Source organism: Cajanus cajan, chromosome 1 (genome assembly GCF_000230855.2).
Source record: "Cajanus cajan strain Asha chromosome 1, NIPB_CcT2T_4, whole genome shotgun sequence".
Lineage (NCBI taxonomy): Eukaryota > Viridiplantae > Streptophyta > Magnoliopsida > Fabales > Fabaceae > Cajanus > Cajanus cajan.
In genome coordinates, this window is record NC_138517.1 from 31,497,030 (window position 1) to 31,522,295 (window position 25,266).

Sequence of the window (25,266 nt, forward strand, 5' to 3'; positions counted from 1 at the left end):
TATTAAGAGAAAAGTTATTATATTTTGTTATTTTTTTATCGGTTATTTGTATACAACATCACATTTGTTTTGATTTTGTCTACTTTGAATTTATATCTTCATGATTTTATTTTTGGTCATTACTCGAAAAAACAAATGGAGTATTTGTATGTTTACTAAACTAATATTTCTCTTATTGTTTTTAATTATATGAGACCTTATTTATATCTAATAAGGTAATAATTATAGTGGTGGTAGTGTTATTAATGGTAATAATAGTATGAATAACAATGATGATGATAATAATAATTGTTGTGGTGATAATAACAACACTAAAAATAACAACAATGCTAACGAACACCATCACAAAAAGTAATATTAATAATGAACTCATTATGATTATGACCTCCATCCTCATTGTAAACTCAACACTCATATAAGAAACAAGTTATTACACAGGTAATTATCTTAATTAGGAGCGTTGGAAAAGATTTTTTTTTTTCTAATGAGAACAATTTTAAAGAACCTTTTGGTGAAATTTATCTCTTTCAATTTATCTTTTTGATTTTATTTCTAAATTAAATTTTAGTATATATTTCAAAAAATAAATTTCAACCACTAAAAATATTTTTATATCACAATATAAATTATAAATTATAAATCTAAAATATAATATATGTTAAAATTTAGTATTTATTTTATGCATTGCAAAAAAAATTTAATTATTTTATATCCTTCTATTACTAGAAAGAGTGTTTAAGAGTTTTTTTTAATAAAAGTAATTGTAAAAGCTTTTTTTTTCTAATGACAATGTTTTTAAGAATTTTTTTATAAGAAATTTTGTTTTAGAGAATTTTTAAACCTGTCATCTATCTCAATATATATTCTCATACTTATTTTACATTAATTTCAATAAATTTAAAACATTATGAATAATTAAAAATAATCTTGTATCACAATATTAATCATTTAATATAAATTTAATACTTTTTACATGTTCAAAATATTTTTTTTTATAAAAATTTTAAATATAATATAAAAATTCAAAAAGAATATGAACAATAATTTATAAATTTCAAAGTTGTTATTTATGAATTATATATTTTATTATTAATATTTAAAATATTTTTTTATTATTTAGTTCTATTTTATGATTTAAATATATTAATATTATCTCATTATTTTCTAACTATAATATAAAAAATATAGTTAGAGACTAAAAATATATTATAATTAGAGTGTAAGATGTACCAAAAAATTAACTTTTGAAGATTAATAGATACCGAAAAGTTTTGCTCTAACTATATTTCATGTTTTTAATCAACGTAGAGACCGATTATTCCAATCCCTAAATTGGTTTGTAAGTGACTACACAATCTCGGTCTCTATTCATTGAATTTCTACAAGAAATTTTCTTCCAATGAAACTTGATCATTAATCATTTATTTTTATTGAAGATGTCTATCATAATTTAAAAAAATATTTAATATGTAATTTTTTGTAATTGATCGTTCACTTCTTTTTTATTTATGTACATATTTTTTTTAGAAAATACTTATATTTTTTAAAAGAGACAAATATGTTTGAATTAAATATAATTATTAAGGACAACAAGTTTTTTTTTCTCCTAAAAATGTATAACGTGACAAAATATTTAAGACTCAAATTTAAAATTACTAATTAATTAGCTAAAACAATCTCTTATAATTAAGGTGATTTATGGTAATTTTTTTTATTTTGTATCTTTAAATAAAAATGCTTTCAACTTATGATTATATTTAAGGGGAGTGTATTGGTTTAAGATTTCATAGGATTTTAAAAGACTTTTTTTTTTAGTAAAAAAGTTTATTGGTATTCAATCAGGATTTTATGTTACTTAAAAACAATCCAGTAGTATTTAATAAAGATTTTCAAGATTTTTTAAAGAGTCTATTAAAATCCATTGGTATTCATTTGAGACTTTTTACAACTTCAAAACAATCCATTGGTATTTAAAAATATAGGAATTTTAAAGTATTGTTGTATTAGAGAGATTTTGATGGACTTTTTAGTGGTATCTATAAATACCAAATTCATAAAACAATCCCATCCAAACCCATAAGATTTTGGAGGATTGTTTGGAGTGACTTTTCAAGTGCTTCAAGAATTTCCAAGTGAGTTTTTCATTTTTTTTTTCTATGCTCATGTCTTCTCCATTTTTTTTTTCTCTTGTTAATAATACTACACTACTACTTATATATAATATTGTACTACTATTCCCATTTCATTTCCTTATTTGGTGAAATTTCTATACGTAAATGATGGTGTCATTAACTTGCTTTATTTTTCTCTCCGTTCTCTTTAATTGACTTGTTCTATTTTAGTCTATTTAATTGAGATTGTTCCTCAGTTATATAACATAGAAAACACTTAAAATTTTAACTTTTTTTATAACACGCGTCAAGAAAGGTGAAAACTAAAATTAATATATATATATATATATATATATATATATATATATATATATATATATGTAAAAGATGAATTTGAGTTAGGATTTTTGTAAGTAGAATGGGATAAAAATGAATCTAGTTGGGGGAAGAAACCTCAGCACAAAAATTACGATCTCTCTCCCTTTCTTGAATTTATTATTATTATCCTTCCCCTTTTATGACTCAACAATTATTTTATTTATTTATTTTACTATGAATTTTATTTTTTTAATTTTTATATTATGAAATTAGGATTTTTATATTTTAAAAAAGAAAACTAACATAAGACACGAGTGAATAATTAAAAATTAAAAAATTATTTTGTACTTGTAACAAATTTCATAAAAAATTATTTTGTCCCACTATTTTTTTAATCATTTATAATATTATAAATAAAATATTTTAAATTAAAAATTATAAAAAATTTAAAATGTTGTTTAGAATATTTTTTAGCATATGTGGGACTACATAACTTTCTTCGTAAAGAATGTCATTATGATGAATTTTCAATTGAAGTGATGGACGAACCTTCATCTTCAACATTACTAGTTAATGAAAATCATAATTCTGAGCCTATTATTAAAACACAGGAGCAAGAGCGAAAAGATACTAAAGTTTGGAGAACTAGTATAGATATGAATATGTGGGTAAATTCTATTTAGAACAACATGATATTACGAAAAAATATTATTTTTATTTATCCAGACATTATTGTTTTTTTTATATTTGACTCTTTTTTAAATTTGAATGTATGAAAAAAAATCTTGAACTCTTATCCTATTTAAAAAATTTATGAAATTCTGTAAAGTTCACAAAGTCATGCAGAATCCATTAAAATCCTAACTTAAAAGTCTTGCATAATCCATTAAAATCCTGATTGAAAGTCTTGTGGAATCCTACAAAATCTTAAAACTCATGAAAATTTTGTAAAGTCTTTTAAAATCTACAGGACTTTTTTCAACTAAAAAAGTCCTTTAAAATCTTAATCCAATACACTCCCCTAAATCTCTGAGTAAATTACACTAATATTAAAATTTCATGAAATTACTCATAATTTCTTTACTTTTTTTTTTAATGTTTATAACATTTTTATTGGGATACCAATGTAATATTTTTAACAATTATTTAATTGCCAAGAAAAACCCAATTGTTTGATTTAGAGACTAGAGTTGAAAGGGGATCTAACAAGGTAGGGGCAAATTCAGCTCAAACCATGAAGATAGGGTTGAATTTATTAGGCAACTTGAAACATGAATTGACAAATTTTTTTTTTTTAAAAAGAATTGTCGATTTGTTTGAATGGTCTCCAACTAGTATATGTGACATTGATTAGACAATATTGTTCAAACATATGTTAGTTGCAAATTCATCTGTAAAATTGCTTAGCCAAAAACAATGATGCATGCATGGGTCCTGATGGAGCCTTAGAAGTGGAAAAGCAAGTTATTTAAGGGCAGATTTCATCATGAAAACACTTTACACTACTTGACTTGCAAATATTGCTATGGTAAAGAAAAAAAAAAGGGTAAGTGGAGAATGTGTACGTGGATCGAATTAGAACAACCATTGCCCAAAAGATTCATACATGCTTCCTTTCATTGACAAGTTGGTCGATGCTCACCTAGGTATCAACCTTTTATCTTTCATGGATGCTTTCTCAAGGTGCAACTAGATTCTTCTAAGGGTAGAAAATCTGGAGAAGACTGTATTCATGACAAAGAAGGGAAATTAGAGAGAAGGAGAATCTATGTACTACATTGTATATACAAGCCAAAGCAAGCAAATAAACTAATGCTTAAACTTTAGTTGACTTTGGGAGTCCTCTACATTTTGTATTTCAAGTGTACAGAGAGGATTTTCATTCCTTACACTAGTTTTCTTTCTTTTTAAATTTTTTTTCCTAATTTTTTCTTATGAAACCAAAAAAAAAACTTTAATTGACTTCATGGTTAAGTTAATTCTAAAGGTTTCAGCCAATTATTCATTCTTTATCATATATAAATATTATGTCGTTAATTTGAATAATTGAAAAGTCATTAGTTTTTAAATAATTTATAATCTCAATTATAATGAAAATATTAAATTATTAATTTTAATATTTTCCATTTTAAATATAATTTGTTTTTCAAATAGTATAAATTATCTCTCTCACACATATAATTTATCTATGTATCACATTTGATCAAATTTAACACAAATGAATATGATTCACGCTATAGATCATACTACCATCCAATCATCCAAATATATATTCTAAGCTTTATACCGTTTCACTCACTTACTTAATTTTGTTTCAATATTTTTACTGATTGTCAAATTAACAAATTTCATAAAAATGATTTAATGAAATAATATTTGAAATCTTTTAGTTAAAACAATTTTTTTGTATGATTCTTTTTACACTTCTATAAAAACTACTTGAGTTCAAAATGTAAACATAGTAAATTAAACTTTAAATCTATATTTAAAAAGTAAGTACATTTAGTTTTTTAATTCTATTTTTCTTATTAATGAATAAATTTACATCTAATAAAATGTTTTTATAATAGTAAATTAAATTTTTATTTCAAAAATTATTTTTTATTAATACTCATTTTCACCCTTGCATCTGGCCCATGCTTTGATTTCTAATTTAAGTTACAATTTGTTAATCCACACAAATACGACAGTAAATAATATACAACAAATTATACAAAAAGAACCTTCTCCATAAATAAGTTCTCTCTTTCACACTTTTATAAATTTACCATTTTAACTAAAACTATAAAAATGGTTTGGTTGAAACAATTTAACAACACATAAAGGTAAACCAAGAAAAATCAAAATCATGTAAATGACATTTTTCTTTAAAGCCACATGAATCGTGAGCCTCCTAATACTATAGTTATTGCTAAGTGAGGCACGCTAGTTAGATGAAGCTGTCAAATTAAGAGCACGTGACATGAACAAAACAAACAAAAGTAAAAACACCAGGCACACTCATCGAAGCCGAAAGTAACTCATGAATTTGATACCACTTAAAGGCATGTTTACGACTAATTCAATTAGAGTTGAAATAAAAGTGCAATTTATAAATTTTTACTTTTTCTACATTAGCCCCCATGTGCTTTATCTTTAAAAGTGATTTAAAATTAGTATCTAAACATGCATTTAAATATAGTTTAAGAAATGTAACAACCCGTCAGACCGTCACACAACAACAATACTACAACACCCCACAGAAGAACATGCATATATATAAGCAGCTAAATATATATACAAGGTCTAATTTGGGGCTAAAAATCAGTAAAAAAATACATTCAGCAATCCTACACTAAGTAGCTAAATACAACAAAACATCAAAAGAATAGTTCCATCTGCTAGCTGTAGACCTGCTTCTAGACACCAACCTAACCTTGCTCTACTCCCATACCACGTATGATCATCGCAGTCCAAACCACATGGAAACAATAAAGGGTAAGCTAGTGAAAAGAATCAACATACATATATATAAATACATGATTGGTAAACAGCTATAGCTAACAACATATCATATATCATAGCATAAAGCATGAACAACAGTAAACACACAATGCGTCGTCACGCATATCAGCTAGATTTGGTCGCTTGTAAGCGGTATAGCTCGACCTTGCCCCTATATCATGGTCGCTTTGTACACGTGTCCCTCGACCTTGCCCACACACGAGATCACTAAGAACTTAGAGGAGATCGAACAACACAGTTACCATTCCAAGGGTCAGCTTTTCAGGGAGGGTTTTTAACAAATTGGGCTCTAAGAGCACCACAGCTACCTCAATCCACACAATAGGATGAGAAATTTCAAAAAAACATCTCCTCTAGTCTTAGTGATCAACAGCTCAGCCTTACGGCCTACAATAGCTCAGCCTTACGGCCCATAACAGCTCAGCCTTACGGCCTACAACAGCTCAGCCTTACAGCTTACAACAGCTCAGCCTTACAGCCTACAATAGTTTATATCAGCATGCAACACAGTACAACAAACCAGCAATATCAGCATACAACAATAACAACATACAACACAACTTATACATCATAATTCAGCATTAATAATTCACAACACAACAATATTATTATTCAGCTCAACAATATTCGTCAATAATAGTTCAGCTCAGCATAAAACAATATTTATCAGCATTTCTCCACATCTATCAACATCATCCAACACATACTAGCATAACATCAATTATCATCTCCGCGCCCGGCGTGGCCCAACCAGAGAGCACCAGGGCTCAAACGCGCCCGACACAATCCCTATTGCGCTCGGCGTGCTAGGAGGCAGAGACCTCAGAAGGTCTCACAAGCCCGGTGTGCCAAACCCGCGCTCGGTGCAGGGTAGACAGAGACCTCTCCAAGGTCTCACGCCCAGTGCAATATCAATTGCGCCCGGCGCCACCTCTGGTAGAGACTCCCAAGGAGTTTCCACGCCTGGCGAGACATGGTCACGCCTGGCCCCACACCAGAAACCCAAAAATGCTAAGTTACTTCCTGATATCGTGCCCCGCGCGGTCCAACCACGCCCGACATGGGCCAACCAGAGGCTCACACTCTCAAGCTCGCCCGACGCACACACCTTTGCGCCCGACGACTTGCACAATGGAGCCCTCTAGTGGTCACGTGCCCGGCGCCAAGAACTATACTCGGCGTGATACCAAATAGCAACTCTCCAAGTTCAAAAATTTTTCCCAAAACTTGCAAAAATCAACATTTCTAGCACATGCAAACCATCCAAAGTGTGACATTTTCAACCAACTAAAAAATCTCATCTGTTTACACATGCAACCACAAATCATCAAAAATCCAAAATTTTCATCAAAACCCCGAAAAAAATCCTGAAAACGAGTTTTCATCACAACAGCTCATCAATCATCAGAAAATCAGCCACACAATGAGTTTATGAACTCATTTCCAACCCAAACAGCCATAGACCTAGCTTCCCTTACGCTGGTGTGAAGAATCCGAGCTCTAGGAAGAAGAATGACGGAAGAGAAAGGAAGAAGGAGAAGAAGAACAAGCTTGAAGAATCAGCTCACTCTCAACTAACACCTACAACCACCAATGATCAGAGAAGGATCAACAAGGTTTCAAGAGAATTTGAGAAGAGAGAAGAGTTCAAGAGAAAAATAAGTGAGAATAAAGTTGAGAGGGAGAAAGAGTCAACTACGGGTCTCACAAGAAATATTAATTTATTATATATATATATATATATATATATCAAATTATTAAATATTATAAAATTTAATAATGTAATTATTTAGTAATGTGATCATCAAATTTGTCAAGTGAGGTTTCACTTGAAAAATTTTACGATTTATTATTATTTATCAATATCTATATTATTGGAGAATATAATATCTAATAATTTAATGTATATACTCACTATATATTTCGTACACTTTGTTTAATTACATATAAAAGAAATAATTTTTTTTAATATAAGATGTCATTTTATTTATATGTATAATGTAAATATTGATAATAAGATTATCAAATTTGTTGAGTAAAAATTCACTTGACAAATTTTATAATCTGTCACTATTTACTAACATCTACATTATTAGAGAATATAATATTTAATAGTTTGATATATATATATATATATATATATATATATATAATATTTCTTACATTTTTCTTGATTACATATAATAAAAAGTGTTTTTTTTAATATACAATGTTATTTTATTTATATGTATTTTTAATCTTCATTAAAGATTAAGATTATGAAAATATGTAGGATAAATATTTTGTTTTTAATATAGTCTATTTTATCCTTATTATTAGTGTTTGAATTCTGAAATAATTTGATTATTATTTGTATCAATGGTTACAATTACCTTTTCTTTTTGATACATCCTCACAGTCTTTGTAACGCATGTTTCATTTGTAATTTAAAGCTGAGACAGGGACACTATGGTACTTTCATGACCCAATTGTTTGGCCTTTTGAGGCTGAAAGTTGAGGAAAGGAAAACGAGTGAAGAATTTAGAAAAGCAGAAAAAAGTATATAAGTCGGCAATAAAGGAAAAGAAAGAACCATGGGATGCTTAATTTCTTGTAAATATAGAAGAAATTAAATACTATTTCCATCTTAAAATCTTCCTCTAGGACTAGGACTAGGACCTTTCACCACCATTTCCTATATATATCCCTTTGTGAAGAAAGTTCAAATCCTTTTTTTTCCAATTTTATCTTTCGATATTTGACCCTTTGGTCCATTGCACCATGTTGTCTTGATATTGATCCACCAAATATTTATTTTGTAGTTTCTATATGGTTGAAAACATTTTGGGTAAGGTTGAGTTGATAATAATCATTGCCAATGCAATGTCTATGTCTTATTCTCACAATGTATGCATAAATTTTATTTTATTTTTTCACATTTTATTTAATAATTATGTTTTCTCTGTTGCAATAGTTTGTGCTTATATACTAGAAGACCATTTAATTGTACTACTAATGATCAACAAATAGCTCTGAGAAATGACGTTTACACCAATATATTAATAGAAATTCTACTTTTTTTTTTCTACTAAGTTTACTTTGCATAGAAACCCTAAACTTCATGAGACTTTTTTTATTTAAATATTACAAAAAAAATACTAAAATATCATACCCTAAAGTGTATTTATTAAAATGTTACGTTTATTATTCATATTAAGAGTTTATATATATATATAGAAAAGTATATATTATAAAATAATAATATTATAGAAAAACAAAAATATAGAAAAAAATGGAGAAAAAAAGTTACAATTGAGAAATTGATTATCATTTAATCATTTTTTCAATGCATAAATAAAAAAATTTAAGTGAGAAATTAGTTAATGAAAAATCAAATTCTCAAATATAACACTTTGATAAATATATTTTAGGATATGATATTTTAGTAAATTTATTTACTTATAATATTTAAATAAAAAAAGTCACTTGATGATCTCATTTAACTTCTTAGGTCACCATGACTTCTCTCTTTTTCTAGTGATCTCACCCACTGTAATTATATCTGACATCAATCCATTCACCATCTAAAACTTACCTAACTAGCTAGTAACTACATAGCTACTAACTACACACTTACATCACAATTATTACGGTCTAAGTCGATCATATATATTGATGATAACTAAGTCGATCGTATTGTACCATATTAAAATGTTGATAAATATTTTAAACTGTACAGTAATATATTTTATTCAACTACTACATATCTAATATTTTAATCTTAAGTGTGTGGTTCAGCGACAGAGATTGATTTACATTTAAGCAAGGTCAGGGGTTCAAATCCTGCCTTGTGTTTGCAGCTGCGTTAAATCTTAGAGCAAGTTATTCCACTCTTTGAGGTGCCTCTAACATAACGAAGAGATTAATCACTGCTATTTCAGGAAAGAAAAAAAAAAACATATCCAATATTTCAACTTATGTTGAAATGTTAACAAACACACATAGGTATTGTTATGGTTCGAGATGGTTTTGGGCCTTTTGGCCCTTTAATTTCTTATGCAAAATAATTGTATCGAAGTGAAATATATATAAAAAAATTATTGTCATATTATAATTTAAGATAATTTTAGTATATATGTTGTGAAGTGATTAATTGAATTTGTCCCTATGCTTACCATTTTTTTTCTTGTTGGTTTAGCGATATATATATATAATATAATAATAATAATTTTATGATTATTCGTCAATTTAAATTAATAAAACTAAGTATTAAATAATTTTCAAATTTTCTGAAAATTTGCAGATTTAATACATTAAGAACTTTAAATTGAACGGTTGGATCGTTGAAATTTGATGTAGAACATTAATTATTAAATAAGTAAGTCTAAGTTGACTTATTCCTAGAGTAACAAGATCCCTCCTTTTATATATATATATATATATATAACATTCTTTACACGATTATCTGATTGTTTCTTGCTTACGTATTCCTTGGATAAGAGTTGAAATTAAGAAATAGAATAGAAAAACTAGAAAGGAAAGAAAACAATAGAAATAATTGTTTAAGTGAAAGTTTGTGTTGTTTTAAGTTGATATAAATAAGAAGAAAATAAAATAACATTTATTTTTTAGTTGTTTGGTTGTAGGAAAAAAATGAATGGAAAGAATTGAGAAGTGATAACAAAATATAATTATACTTTTTTAAATGTCTTATAATTAGAGTTGATAAAATAGGTTGAGTTAGCTCAAATTTGCTCGATAAATTATAGGATATAGATCGTAGATTTTAAGACTAAATTAAGTGCAGATTTTACAACTGTATATAAATAACTCTACTCACCAGTCAAGCGACTATACAAGGTCAAATTGCAATTAGAGCAACCTCAACCAAAAGAGTCACTACCAGCATGACTAGCCACCAAAAAATTCAAGCAAACCTGCTAATGCTGCCCTACCTTCGTACCAAGTATGATCATTTCAAAAAAAAGAAAAAGGGTACGCTTGTGAAATAGAAACAACATAAATATACAACATTGACTTACAAAAATACAACATAAACAACCTAATCAACATCTCATGCAATACTACATATCAACTTTCCACTTATAAACAACATCTTAGCAATTTACAACACCACAACAACATAACTTCCTTTTAACCCCTTAGTTAAAAGAATTAACTATAGTTACCAACAATCATTCCCTCAATTAATTAAATAAAACATTTAATCAAAATCTTTAATTAAAACACCTTATATTATATTCCAAAACATATCAAATAATTAAAATAAATATTAAACAACTCCATTAATTAAAATACAAATACTAAAATTATTAATTGATTACTTATATTTTATAAAAAAAACAGTGTTACACTTAGATCTACTAGTCTCAACACAAGTCCAATCCTCTTGCATCCTTTTAGTCAAGATCTTAGTGATGAGTCCCTTAACTATTCCTCTACCATCATCAATTTAGAAGATCCAATTCAATTTGGACCTTTTTAGCCTAGTCTTGTGGCTAGAATTGGGTCTAGCCACAAAGGGCTGGATAGCCCATTTTGTTAACTAGCTCTATTAAACACTATTCTATTTTTTATACCGTAAAAAATTATATTTAATTACAATCACTATTACATTTTAATTCTTTAACATTTTCTTTTTACATTTGTTAAAATATTAATATATATTGAATAAATAAGTGATTTTGCAACATTTTTTTTTTGAAAAATGTTACTATAAATATAGTAATATTTTTTATATTTTAATATTATTCTTTTCATTTGTTTTCAAAAGAAAAATCTCATATCGAGTAAAAAAATGTCAGGTAAGTTATTTTGCAATATTTTTTTTTAAAAAATGTTACTACAAATAAGTAACAATTTTTTATATCTCAATATTATTCTTTTTAATTGCGTTTAAAATTAAAGTCTCACATCAAGTAAAAAAAAATATTTCTCTCATCTATAATTGTTATCCATAACTAAAGTTTCACATTGAATAAATGAATGACTCATAAAGAGTATATATAATCATATAGTTATACTTAAGAATATCTTTAAACTTCTCTTAAAGAACTCATAGGAGTAGGAGGCATAGAAGTATAATAATTGATCATTTTATAAAGTTAACAAAAACTTAGCAATCATTAAAATGTTACAAAAATACCATTTTGATAACATTTGAAAAATATTGTCTAATTGTGTAAAAATATTATTAGAAGTCTTTCCCAACATGAACTCTATACAATATTTGATAATATGTTACAAAAATAAATTAACAACATTTATACACAATTAGATAATAATTTTCAAATATTGCTACAAGTTCTTTGTGTTGTAGTGAATATAGTATAAAATTCTTACTATAGGAGCTACGCATTTGTTCCTAAAACTCACCATATTTTACGGGAAAAAAATATTAACGTACAAGGGAAATTTTACAGACAGTGATACACTCAGATAATGATTAATTAATTATATATAAAATTAATTTTATTGTACAAATGATTAAAAAGAATAAATATAATATTGTATATAACTATTAATATATAATCAATAATGTCACGAGGTTAATAAAACATTTTATGGTAGTTAATTTTGTTTCATAATTAGTTAATAATGTTATGAAGTTACTGATCATTAAACGTGGTTAGTTACATGTGTAAATATAATTATTTTTGTCTCACAAATGATTAGTAGCATTATAATTTTTTTTAGCTTCACACGTGATTATATACGTACATAAATATGTTTAATTTTGTTTCAAGTATTTAAGAATAAAGTAACATGATTGTATTAATTATTGATACGTGATTGATAATATAGTAATGCTAACGAAATATCTAACGATAATTAATTTTATTTGACAGGTAATTAATAATATTTTAATGTTATTCTGTCAAAAAAGAAAACCACTATTTTGATGTTATTAATTTTTTAATAATAATTAATTACTCGAAACAAAATCAATTATATTTACATACGTAATTAATTAATCACTTCCTCCAAATAGAGTTAAGTGTATGTTTTTTAAGAGTTAATCATCTATACATTGTCAGTGTAAAGTTCTTTTATACTGACAACCAATTATATCTCTTAATTGTGCCATGTCACTGTAAGCGCATTTACTTTTAACAGTGACATGGCACAATTAAGAGATATAATTGGTTGTCAGTATAAAAAAACTTTACACTGAAAATATATAGGTGATTAACTCATTTTTTAATGTCCGATAATCATTACTCTATTTCATCTCGATGGATGGAGACAAAGGGTTTCCTTTGGGGACCTAACAAATATTTTATATTTATCTTTCCTCATTTCCATAACAAATAGATCAAATTAAGTTTATATATACTATAAAAAAATTGTCATGCGATCATTTTTTGAGTTAAAAGTTAGTGAATTGTAAATGAGTTTTTGGTTCTTTCGTGGTATTAATTTGAAGAGAATTTGATGAATCTTGAAATATGATAGTTGCATATGTATTAAGTAGAATTTGAGTTGTTAATGATGCTTAGATGTTGTATTATATGTTGTATGTGGGCTTTTTTCTGAGTTTTAGGTAGATTGAGTCACTACAAAAAAAAAACATTTATTAATGACGAATTTTTTTCTACGGATAAATATTCGTCTGAAAAATGACATTATTGACAAATTTTTCCGACGGATATGTGTCTGTCTGGATTCCAATGGATATTATTTATATATTTATTCCGTCTGAAATTTCAGATGGATGTTACCCACAAATTTTTTTCGTGGGAAAATTATGATGTTTCAGATAGATATTTCTCACGGATTATTTGTCTAAAACGTTGTTCGTAGAAAATGCAAAATAATTCGTCGATAACTTAAAAAAATTTAATGATAAAAAATTAACAAATTAAATTCATAAATACTTAACTAATTTTCTCATGCTAATTAATTTACCATACCAACTATTATATATATATAATTTATAATTAACTGATATTATAAAATAATAATTTACTATCAATATATTTTAATATTATATAGTTAATTTTATTTAAATTGAGAAATATATAATTAGTGAAATGATATTGATGCATGATAGTCTAAAATTAAAAGATAATTTCTTAACATTTATAATAATTTTACCAATTTTGAAGTATATTATTTTTAATAAAACAATATTATTATTTAATATAATTTTAAAATGATTTTTTTAAAAATATTATCAACAATACCCACAAAATTACCGATGGATGTATCCGTAGGTAATTATTTTTTTTATTAATAATTTATTTTAAAAATAATAAAATTAATTCATAAGTAATTATGATAAATAAAAATTAAATTAGATAATTAACCACAGATGTATTCGTGGGTAATTACCGACGGATAAATCCGTGAGTAATTACTTTTTATTTATAATTTATGTTAAAATAATAAAATTAATTTATAAGTAATTATAATAAATAAAAATTAAATTAGATAATTACCTATGGAATTATCCATGGATGTATCTATGGGTAATTGCCAACGGATATATTCGTGAGTAATAATTTTTTATTAATAATTTATGTTAAAAATAATAAAATTAATTTATAAATAATAATGATAAATAAAAGCTAAATTAGATAATCTTTGGTTAGTTACTAATTTTAATTTAATATATATATATTTATACAAGTTTTAAATATGATTTATAGATTTAGCTATAATATTTATTTTTATATATAATTTATTATAAATTTTAATTATATATAATAAAAATGTAACTTGTTAAATACACAGACTAAAATATTAGTATTTTTTAATTTATATAAAAATTATAATATTATATTATATTGTAATTTGTGAAATATACTGGGATGAGAGGGATCAAAGATTGTACAAGTATGAGATTGTATAGTTGAGGATGACTTAAAGGAATTAATTTGTACTATTTATACCAATGAGATACATTTACTCTTTGGTAGCTTACTTCTTAAGAATTTCACAGTTAAACGTGCTTAACATGGAGTAATTTAGGGATGGGTGACCTAATGGAAAGTTTTTTTAAAAAATGTGCAAGTGTACGATTCTGACCAACAATGAGTTGCGTGAAGTGTCGTGGAGTGGAGCTGCTGAAAGGTCAGATATGAGGGATGTTGCACTAAATAAGGGTGTTATTTAATATAATTTCAAAATGATTTTTTAAAAATATTATCAACAATACTCACAGATTTTATCCGTGGGTAATTACCCACGGATAAAATCCATGGGTAATTCCGTCGAAAAGTTACTCATAGATTATAATCCGTTGGTAAATGTTTCAAATGAACAATTTACTGACAGATTATTGTCCGTTTGTAATCCATCGAAAATGAAGTGTTATCCACGAATTTTTTGGATTACCCACGAATTTTGGTCGTCTGTGATTTCGAAATTTCTTGAAGTGAGTAGAATTTGAGTAAGGCAAGACATGAATTTTTCCACGCTAGGCATGAGAGACTAAGAAGCTCTTTGCCTCATCCACATCAGGTAGAAGTGGATTGACACTAGATGTGAGTGAATTAGAAAGCTCCTTGTCTCAATAGTATCAGGCGTATAAAAATGGAACCAAGCGTTGGTAACTGATGAAATGTGATGTCTTAATTTGTTTAATAATTGAAGAATGATGACTTAATTATGTGATGAATGTTGAATGATGGTAACTCAATATGCATTGCTATGGGCTAATGTATATTGATGTTTAATGTTGACAATTGATTGAATGTTAATTAAGTTGTAAGATGTAACACCCCAATTTTCAAAAAGGTTATTATTATTATTATTATTATGATGTATGTGTTGGGGTAGTAAGGGTGTCACATTTAGTGGCATCAGAGCAGGTCGATCCAATTGGCCGTGAGTTATGAGTCTACTATGCTTGTTTGGTAGATGAATGATGGAATATGTTTTGCTTTATGATGAGGATAATGATGATGATGATGTTTCCCTTGTGTTGTTAGTGTTGTGCTTACACTTATATTGTTTTCTCAGAATTTGGCTGAAAGACATGATATAGCTTAGTTGAGGCTATTCATGATTGCTTATTTGTTTTGATACTTCTTTCTTACGTAAGAAGTAGTGGTTGAGTGGTATCGCTCGTATTGCGAGCATATGTGCCAGTAGTAGTGGACGAAGCCTTGCTAATCAACTAGAAATTATTGGGACCTTAGATTTGGGTGAGACATTGATTTGTCGAGAGTTTACGGTTAATGGAGTTTCTAGAATCTATAGTTGTAGCAATTGAATCCAAGGAGGTTGTATATGAGAATTGGAGTTTTGGTATCCTTGATGAGAGATTGAAATGTTGGTAATTCCCTTGAGTGTTGGTGTTGGCATGTTTACCGTTTATGGTTTAGGTAGCATGTGAGTTTTATTTTCTAAGTCTGTTGTGCTAAATATGTGTGTTGTTTGGTTTAGGATTGTAGTGGGAAGCTTGAATATGAAGTTGAGGTGTGAGTTTGGAAGGGTTGATGTATTTTTGTGGCCTTAAATATATTGATATACTATTGTTGTTTGGTGTAGAGGATATTTTCGCTGCAGTTTTGTTGTGCCATTATGACTACCATATTGACAGATTTAGATTTTATGATCTTCATAAAAGTTGTAGCCTTAGACGTTATCTTTCCAATGGAATTGGAATCAGGTAAAACAGAGGTCTAGAACTCCAGTTATAGCTACTTTGGTGATCAAAGGTCTAGTTGTAAGCGCCGAATATATCTGCTGCGGTTTTTGAAATTTTTAGCTAAGAAGATGATCTTTTAGAATTTTATGTCTTCATAAGAGTTTTAACTTATTCTCTTATCCTTCTTTTGAGATAGGTTTGAGATCATTTGGATGAGTATAACTCTCTAGGTATCATTTTCTTTGATCATTGTTGAAGGGATATGTATGGTGTCATGATATTTTTGAATCGTTAGACAATGCAAGGATAAAAATTGATTTTTTTCATGATTCTAAGATGTTAGGTGGATTGAGAGGTTGTTTAAGATTGTATGATGTTATGTGGTAAAGTTGGTTCATGTACATACTATATGGAGTAAATGGTGATTGATTCGTACATGCTTAGGAATGATATATATCGATTGTTTGAAGTAGATATTCTAATATGATTTGATATGCATGTATGTTGATATGAGGATAGATGACCTTATGGATCAATTAGCGGGTGTTTAGTAAGGTTGACCTTAACGTGTGCTATCATCAAATTGGAATTGAGAGTGAGGATTTATCCAAGATAGCTTTAGGCTAAGTTATCTAAGTATGAATTTTGGTTGTATAAGAAGAGTTTTCTAGGTCCTGTAATTTTAGTGGGGGTATAATGTAGATCTATCTAAGGTAGAAGTTGTATTTCAGTGGGTGATACCTAACTCAATTAGTGAGGTTAAGTGTCTTTTTAGATAAGCTTATTATTATAGGAGAGTTATTGAGAAAATTCTTAAAATAACATTACCTTAGACTAGATTGACGAGAAAGAGGAGTTGCCTTTATGTGGGATAGTGAGTGTGAGAGTAGTTTCCAAACTCTTAAGGAAAGATTGACTAGTGTTAATATTACTGGATTTTAGTAAGCCTTTTATGGTATATAGTAGTGCTTCTAAGATAGGTTTGGGCGGAGTGTTGATGCAAGAAGGAATGGTAGTAGCTTATGCTTCTAGGAAATTGAGAAATCACGAGAGGAATTACCTTACCCATGACTTTAAGTTAGCGGTTGTAATATTTATACTAAGATTTGGAGACACTACCTATATGATTCTAAGCTTGAGGTATTTAGTGATCATTAGAGCCTTAAATATCTTTTGACCAAAGGAGATAGTTGGAATTTCTTAAGGACTAGGATTTTAATCTTAGTTGTTATCTAGGTAAAGCCAATGTGGTGATCGATGCTTTGAGTAGGAAACCTTTATATTTGCTTTTCCTTATGATTAGAGAGATGGATCTTTTAGTTCAAATTAGGGATTTAAGCTTGACTTATGAGGTTATCCTTAGTAGTGTGAAACTAGGTATAACTTGAATAACTAGTCGATTGTTATAGGAAAATTGGAGGAACATAATTTGTTGATTCATTTTGGTGATAAGATATGAGGCTATAGGACAAGATAATGGATAAGTGTTTATCTCGGGTATAGATGAAGTGGTAAGACTTTGAGATCTAGTATGTGTACCTAGTGCACTTATGCTTAGGTGGTTGATCTTTAGAGAGGGTCATAGAAGAAAAGCTAATATTATGGCAGATACCTTGAGTAGGATGATCTTTCATCTATCGTCTTTGATGATTTAAGGTTGGATTTGATTGAAGAGTTTACAGACTTAAGCTTGATGTGTGAGCTTACCCTTAGAAGCATTGAATTGAGTATGTCGAAAGTGACTAGTGAATTAATGGATGAGATTAGAAAAAGCCCAAGAGTCAGATCCTTTCTTAGTGAACCAAGTGAAGAAGATTGATAGGAATATAGGTAACCTTTTCTGAGTAGGAATCGATGTTGTTTTGAGGTGCAAGAACAAAATTTGGGTGCCTAGTAATCCTGAATTAAGAGATGATCTTAGAGGAAGGACAAAAGAGTACTTTTAGCATCCACTTAGGAGCTATTAACATGTATCAGAGTGGCGCAGCGGAAGCGTGGTGGCCTAAGGTGAAGAGAGGAGGATAGGAAGTTTGTGTACTCATGTTTAGTATAATATAAGTCTAAGACAGAACATCATAAGCCTTTTAGGACTTTTGTAACCTTTAGATGTCCCTGTTTGGTCATAATTATTTTAATAATTATAGAGGAATATTATTTTGTACGTTTTAAATAATTATTATTTTGGACAATTATTTTGTACGTATTAAATAAGTATTTTTATTAGCATTTTTAAATAAATATTTATATGTTTTAAGAGAAGGTTGATTTTATATGATATTTTGTTATTGAAATTATATTATTATATTTAGGGTTAGAAATATATTATTATTATAGATAAAAAATATTTTATAATATACATGTATTTATTTTATTTAATTATTTTGAGGAAAATTAGAAGTGGGTTAGAAGAGAAGGAAAATGGGTTGGGTTGACCCAGTCCAATGGATTAATTTTAAGAAAGGAGTCAGGAGGTGTTAACCCTATCTGCCTCATTTGCGTTCTGAAGGGTTAGGGAAAAAAAGAGGAGAAAATTCTTGAAGGAAGGCGTAAAGTGTTCAGATTGCTCCGTCGTTCTTCTGTTGGCCTTCGTTCATCATCCTTAAGGTACGGGGGGATGGGTTTCTTCATATGTGAATATAGGGGTGTTCGGGTAGTGAGGGCAATCCCTAAGCCCCTCTAGGAACTCTATTTAAAATTCTGAACGATTATCTGTGCAATCGATGTTCTAAATTCTTAATTCATTTGGAAGAACTTATTTCTTGAATTGTCTTTGAATTCCATTGGGGCTTTCTTGTTAATTCTTTATCCTTAAATTTGATGACTTGAATTTTATGTGTTAAGAAGAGTTTAGATTTTTTTTTTGTAAAACCAATGGAAACCAATTTTTGAGGCTTGAGATGTGTATGGATTGATTTGGAACGTATGAAGAATATAAATGGAGTTAAACTGAACCAACGGGGTGTAGAAGTAGTGAAAATTGGTAAAAACCTTGTTGAAACTCATAAAACGCAGGTTTAATTTCATAGAGGGGAGTCTGGGCAGAGATTTGGGCGCTCAGCGCCAGTTTTGGGCGTCGGGCGTTGGGACCCCGACATACGTTTGTAATTTTGCGATATCTTTCTGTGTAGTTATCCAAATTGAGTGCCGTTTGTTTTTTTAGAAACTAGACATCTGGGGTTACCATTTAGACACAAGAATCGTGTAAAAATATTAATATTTGATCAAGTTATGTGAGTTGCAATTTGAGCCTTCCAATCTGTGTGCGAACCACAACATCAATTTTTGTGAGCCCTGAATGGTAACCTAAACGACTTTATTAGGATTTGTGTTCTTCATGAAAGTTGTAGATATTGATGTTAGGATTCTAATGGAGTTGGGATCACTTAGAAAGGATATGTATATCTCGAGTTATGGTTAAATTATTAACTGAATGTCATAGATATTGTGATGTGTGTGAAGAATTATGTGAAATTTGTGATCTATGATGTTGATAACTTAATGATAGGTACCTAGCATGTGAGGATGATGTTGCATGGATTGTTATTGACATGTGATGATGTTATATAATGGAGATGCATTAATTATGAGTTACGTGGGATGCATGAGTTGCATGAGACTTATGAGTTGCATGTGGTGCTTGAGAAGCCAGACGTGGCTATATTGCATTGGACCCTGGGCCCAGAGAGGGATTCAGACAGGGGGGACCATGACGGGAGGCATTCCATGCGTGGGCCGTTGGGTGTTTAACTGCGCAGCTCACTGGCCACAGAGGGTTTAACGGTGGGTGGATTGCCTTTGCACGGGCCGCTGGGTGTTTAACCGTGCAACATACCGGCCCTGGGAGGGTGTGAGAACGGTATGCCCGCATTGGCAACAACTAAGGGAATTGACGAGGTACGCCCATTGTGCGGAGTGCCAAGTTGAGACTCTTAGGAGAGGAGATGTGTATGAGCATATAGTGAGCATGTGTATGAAAGCTTGTATGATTGAAAAAAAAATGATGTTTGGTAATTATATGAGATATATTTGTTGTTTATATTTAATGATGATATTTTGGTGCACGGTGTGGGGTGGGAATTGGGTAGCTCTATGTTCATATATGATGTTATCTATCTCTCACCGTCCTGTTTTTATGTGGTTTTCTTTTAGGTGAAGATGAAGGCACTCATAGTGTTGAGTTCTAAAGGGAAAGGGTTATGCTCTGATATTGTGACATCGGGGAAGAGGACTTTTAGGAAAGAATTTTTATATGGATTTGGAATTGTAAATATCATTTTGAAAATAATTTGTAAACTTTTGTGTTTCATTTTCTAATTCTTTAATATTTAAGGTTATTAAAGAACGATTTTTGAAGTTTATGTGAACCCTTTTACCAAATTTTAAAGTTTATTTTTCTTAACCGATGTATGTTGTTTTAAGTTGTATGTTGATAGTTAATAAAGTTGTATCTTGTTTATAGTTGATTAAGTTATAAAGTTTTAGGCATGTGATGAAGATATATGTCTTAGTTGAGATACGTTAAAACTAGATGAGAATAAAGTTGTTTTATTAAGTAAATTGGCTTCTGAATGGGTAGTTATTTAAGTTGTCTCCTCGAGGTTTTTTGTGGAATCCATATGAGGTCAAGTTGAGTCATACATGTATAAAGTGACCAATTAAGTAAGGTATAAAGTCAAGGGTTAAAATCCTTAACTGATCATTGGAAAGGTGCATAGTACTTGAAGGGTAGTCAGCTAGCTAATTCCATAAGAAACTTAGTTTATGCATGCTAAGACTATGATAGGCTCACACCCAAGCTATTATTAATAGTACTAGACTTTTCTACTTTAAGTGGAAAAACTTGAGAAATCAATTTAAGTTGTATGTTTGGCATTCTCTGAAGCTTAACACTATCTATAATTGACTTGGTTAGTAATAGGTCAGACATTGTGATTTGGTAGGTTTGTGGTTTGGTAAGGTCTAACCACTTAAACTGTTCAACTTTATTGTAAGAGATCTTCATAGTTGATATACATGATGAAACATCAATTGCTTATTGTTATTCATATTAAGAATGTTGTTTGGTTGAAGTTGTTAACCTATGTTATAATTATGCTTAAGTAGAATGCTAACTTTGTACATATGGAGGTCGCCCACGCTGCGGGTGAAGCAATGCAAGTTAAATTAAAATAACACTAATAATGAATATAAACATTATTAATTAAATATAAAAATAGTATAATAATACTATAATTTAAGAAAAGATAGTAAAATACATATTACTAAAATAACAATATAATAATTATATGAATTCTAAAATTGTAGACAAATAGTATTCAAAAAAGAAAAATAAATATGATAATAAAATATAATTATATAAATAAAATTGAAATATTATAAAAATAAAAATATTTTTACATATGCAACGCGCATGTTCTAAGTCTAGTTATTAATATATATTTTTATTTTCATATTATTTAAATATAAATCTAAGAAATTAAATATTACTTTTGAAGAGTATTATTTTGATTAATATTTTCAGTCTTTTAAAGATAGTTATTTACATGAATTCGTATGTTGAAATTATTATTCGATATTTCGATAGATTCAAGAAGACGGGGACAATATTTAAATAATAAACAAGTGAAAACACTAGCTATATATAAATAAAATACCATGCAAGATATCTTATATAAGTTTTAAGTGGTTGAATAAATTTTGAGTAAAATTGATGTAAAAGATATTATATATAACTAAATTTTGTAACTAATTCACTAAAAACACGTTTGAAATACCAAATATTTTTATTTTTTGAAAATTTTAAATAAAAATATTTAGCTGGCTCCAAGATTATCCACCGTCGATAGCAGTGACTAATTTTCTCATTACGTTGAAGGCACCTCAAAGGGTGAGATAGCTGGCCCCAAGATTTAACGCGGTTGCATACACAAGGCAGGATTCGAACCCCTTCACTTCTTATAATTGGTAACTATTTTAAAGAAAAGATATTTTTAGGAATATAATTTTTTGAGATCCATTTTTATCTTACTTTTCCACAAAAAATTTTTAGGGGTTGAGAATCAAACCTTTTCAAATTAGGAATAAAATTTTATGTATATAAAAGACCACAATATCCATTTTTAAAACAAAAAATTTCTCTTTCTCTCTCATTCTTTTTATTTCTCTTTCTTCTTCTTCCTCTTTCCCTCTGTCTTTCTTTCTCTCTCTCTCTCTCTCTCTCATCCACCCTCTCTCTCTCTCTCCCAGCCTCTCTTTATTTCTCTCTTACTCTCCTTATGTTTCTCTTTCTCCCTCTATCTCTTACTCTCACTCTCCCCTTCTTCTCTCTCTCTCTCTCTCTCTCTCTCTCATATTTCATTATTTCTCTTTATCCTTCTCTCTCACTCCCCTTCCCTTTCTCTCTCTCTCTCTCTCTCTCTCCTTCTATTTCTACTTCTCTCTCTCTCTCTCACTCTTACTCCCCTCATTTCCTCTTCCCTTCTCCCTCTCCCCCCCCTCTCTCTCTTCCATATATCTATTTATCTCTCTCTCTCTCTCCCTCTCTTTCTTGTATTTTATTATTTCTTGACCTTGCTAATTTTAAAAATATTATTAAAAAGTTTATTTTGTTTCTATAGTTTAATAGTATTTTTTAACACCTTTTTATTTATTTATTTATTTTTATTTGAATGAAATAATATATTTTGATCCTTCTTAATTATTATGTAGCATTTTTTTTTGTTTATTTTTCTTGTTGAGTTCAATATTTAAATAATTTTAAGTATAAGTTTTTAAATTTTTAAAATAGTTTAATGTCATACTTGTAATAAGATTTGAGTAAATAAATATATCTAATAAGTTTATTTTAATAAAGGATACTTTTATATAAAAGTTTTTATATACCCAATAATATAATATTATAACAAAACATAAATGTGAGATCCCTTTTCTCCTTTTCTTTTCTCCCTTCACTCTCACTCACTCTCTTTTCCTTTTTGCTGGCTGATTCCTTGTTGTGACTTTGGATTGAAGGAGCTGAGTAGGTGTTTGTGCCTTCCGGAGCCGTGCCTTCCGGAGCTTCCCATTCCTTCTCTTTTCTCCTCCTTCTTCCTTCTCATCCCGGAGCTCGAAATTCTTGAACGGAGGTAAGGGAAGTTAGGTCTTCGTTGTTTCTGGTTGTGGATGAGTTCTAGAAGCTCATTAGATGTTTATTGATGGCTGATTCTTGGCTGTGATTGAAGAAAATCTTGTTTTCGGGGTTTCGGGGGTTTTTGAGAAATTTTGGGGAAATTCTTGATTTGTGGTTGCATGTACAAAAAGATGGTATTTCTGAGCTGTTGGATGAAAATGTGGTACTTTGAACCGTTTGCATGTGGATTTTCTGTTAATTTTTGCAGGTTTTGGGCAATTTTTGAACTTGGGGAAGTTGCTGTTGAGCTTCGCACTGGGCGCTGTTCTTCGCGCCGGGCGCGTGACCACCAGGGGGCTCCATTTAGGTAAGCCCGCCAGGCGCAAAGGTGTGTGCGCCGGGCGCGATATTAGTTGTGCCATATTGTGGGTTTTCTGGTGCTGCGCTGGGTGCCACCATTGTTGCGCTTTGCGCGGAAGCTCCTTGGGAGTCTCTGCCAAGTGGGCGCTGGGCGCAATTCGAATTGCGCCGGGCGCGAGACCTTGGTAGGTCTCTGCCTTCCCCACGCTGGGTGCGGGTTAGGCCACGCCGGGCGCGTGAGACTCCTTAGAGTCTCTGCCTGGGATGCGCTGGGCGCATTTGGGTATTGCGCCAGGCGCGTGAGAGCCTTGGGCTCTCTAGTTGGGGCACGTCGGGCGCGGGCACGCTTGCGTCGGGCGCGCTGGTCCCTGGTGCCCTCTGGTTGAGTCATGCCGGGCGTGACCATGAGTGCACCGGGCGCGTATGATGATGACGACTTATATGTTGATAGCTGTTAAGTTTTGCTGAAATTGTAGATAGATGTTGTTTAATGCTGAACTAAGCTGAAATTGATGATTATGCTGTGCTGACTAGATGATAATGCTGAGAATTGTTGTTAAGCTGTAATATATGTAAATTGCTGTGCTGAGCTGGGCTGGGATTGATGATTTTAAAATGCTGAATTATAGTATCACTGTACTATAGAATGTTGAGCTGAGTTGTGAGTAGTAAGTTGTGTTGAATACTACTTAGCTGTGCTGTATGCTGATTTGCTGGCTATGCTGTTTATTGCTGAACTGTATGTTGTGTATGGCCACTATTGTGGTGCTGTTCTAGCCGCTATGTCGGTGCTATTATTAGCCACTATTGTGGTGCTGTTATAGCTGCTAAGGTGGTGCTGTTATTGTCGCTATGCGATGTTGTTATAGCCACTAGTGTGGTGCTGCTATTGCTGCTATGCAGTGCTGATATTGCCGCTTTGCGGTGCTGATATTGTTGAATGTTGTGGTGTATTTTAAGCTGAATCGATGTGCTGATAGTTGTAGTTGTTTATCCTTCATATTTCACATATGTATGCTGATTCTTTTCACTAGCTTACCGTTTGTTGTTTCCATGTGGTTTGGACTGTGATGATCATACTGTGTATGGGAGCAGAGCATGGATAGGTTAGTGGCTGATGGTGAGTCTGAAGTTGGCAGACGGAGCTGATCATTTAGGATCTTTTGTTGTATTAGCTGCCTAGTGGAGTAGCCTTGATGTATTCTTGTACACTTTAACTCTATCCAGTTTTAGATCATGTATATGTATATATTCTAGATCCTATATGT

At 29.8% G+C, this 25,266-nt stretch overlaps 1 long non-coding RNA gene across 1 annotated transcript; it reads left to right on the plus strand.

The window, feature by feature from the left end:
• The first annotated feature begins 15,902 nt into the window (after positions 1-15,902).
• On the plus strand, positions 15,903-20,894 carry LOC145949369 (uncharacterized). Its single transcript, XR_014427564.1, has 2 exons — positions 15,903-19,134; positions 20,680-20,894. It is a non-coding gene; the product is annotated as an uncharacterized LOC145949369 (long non-coding RNA).
• Positions 20,895-25,266: the final 4,372 nt, after the last annotated feature.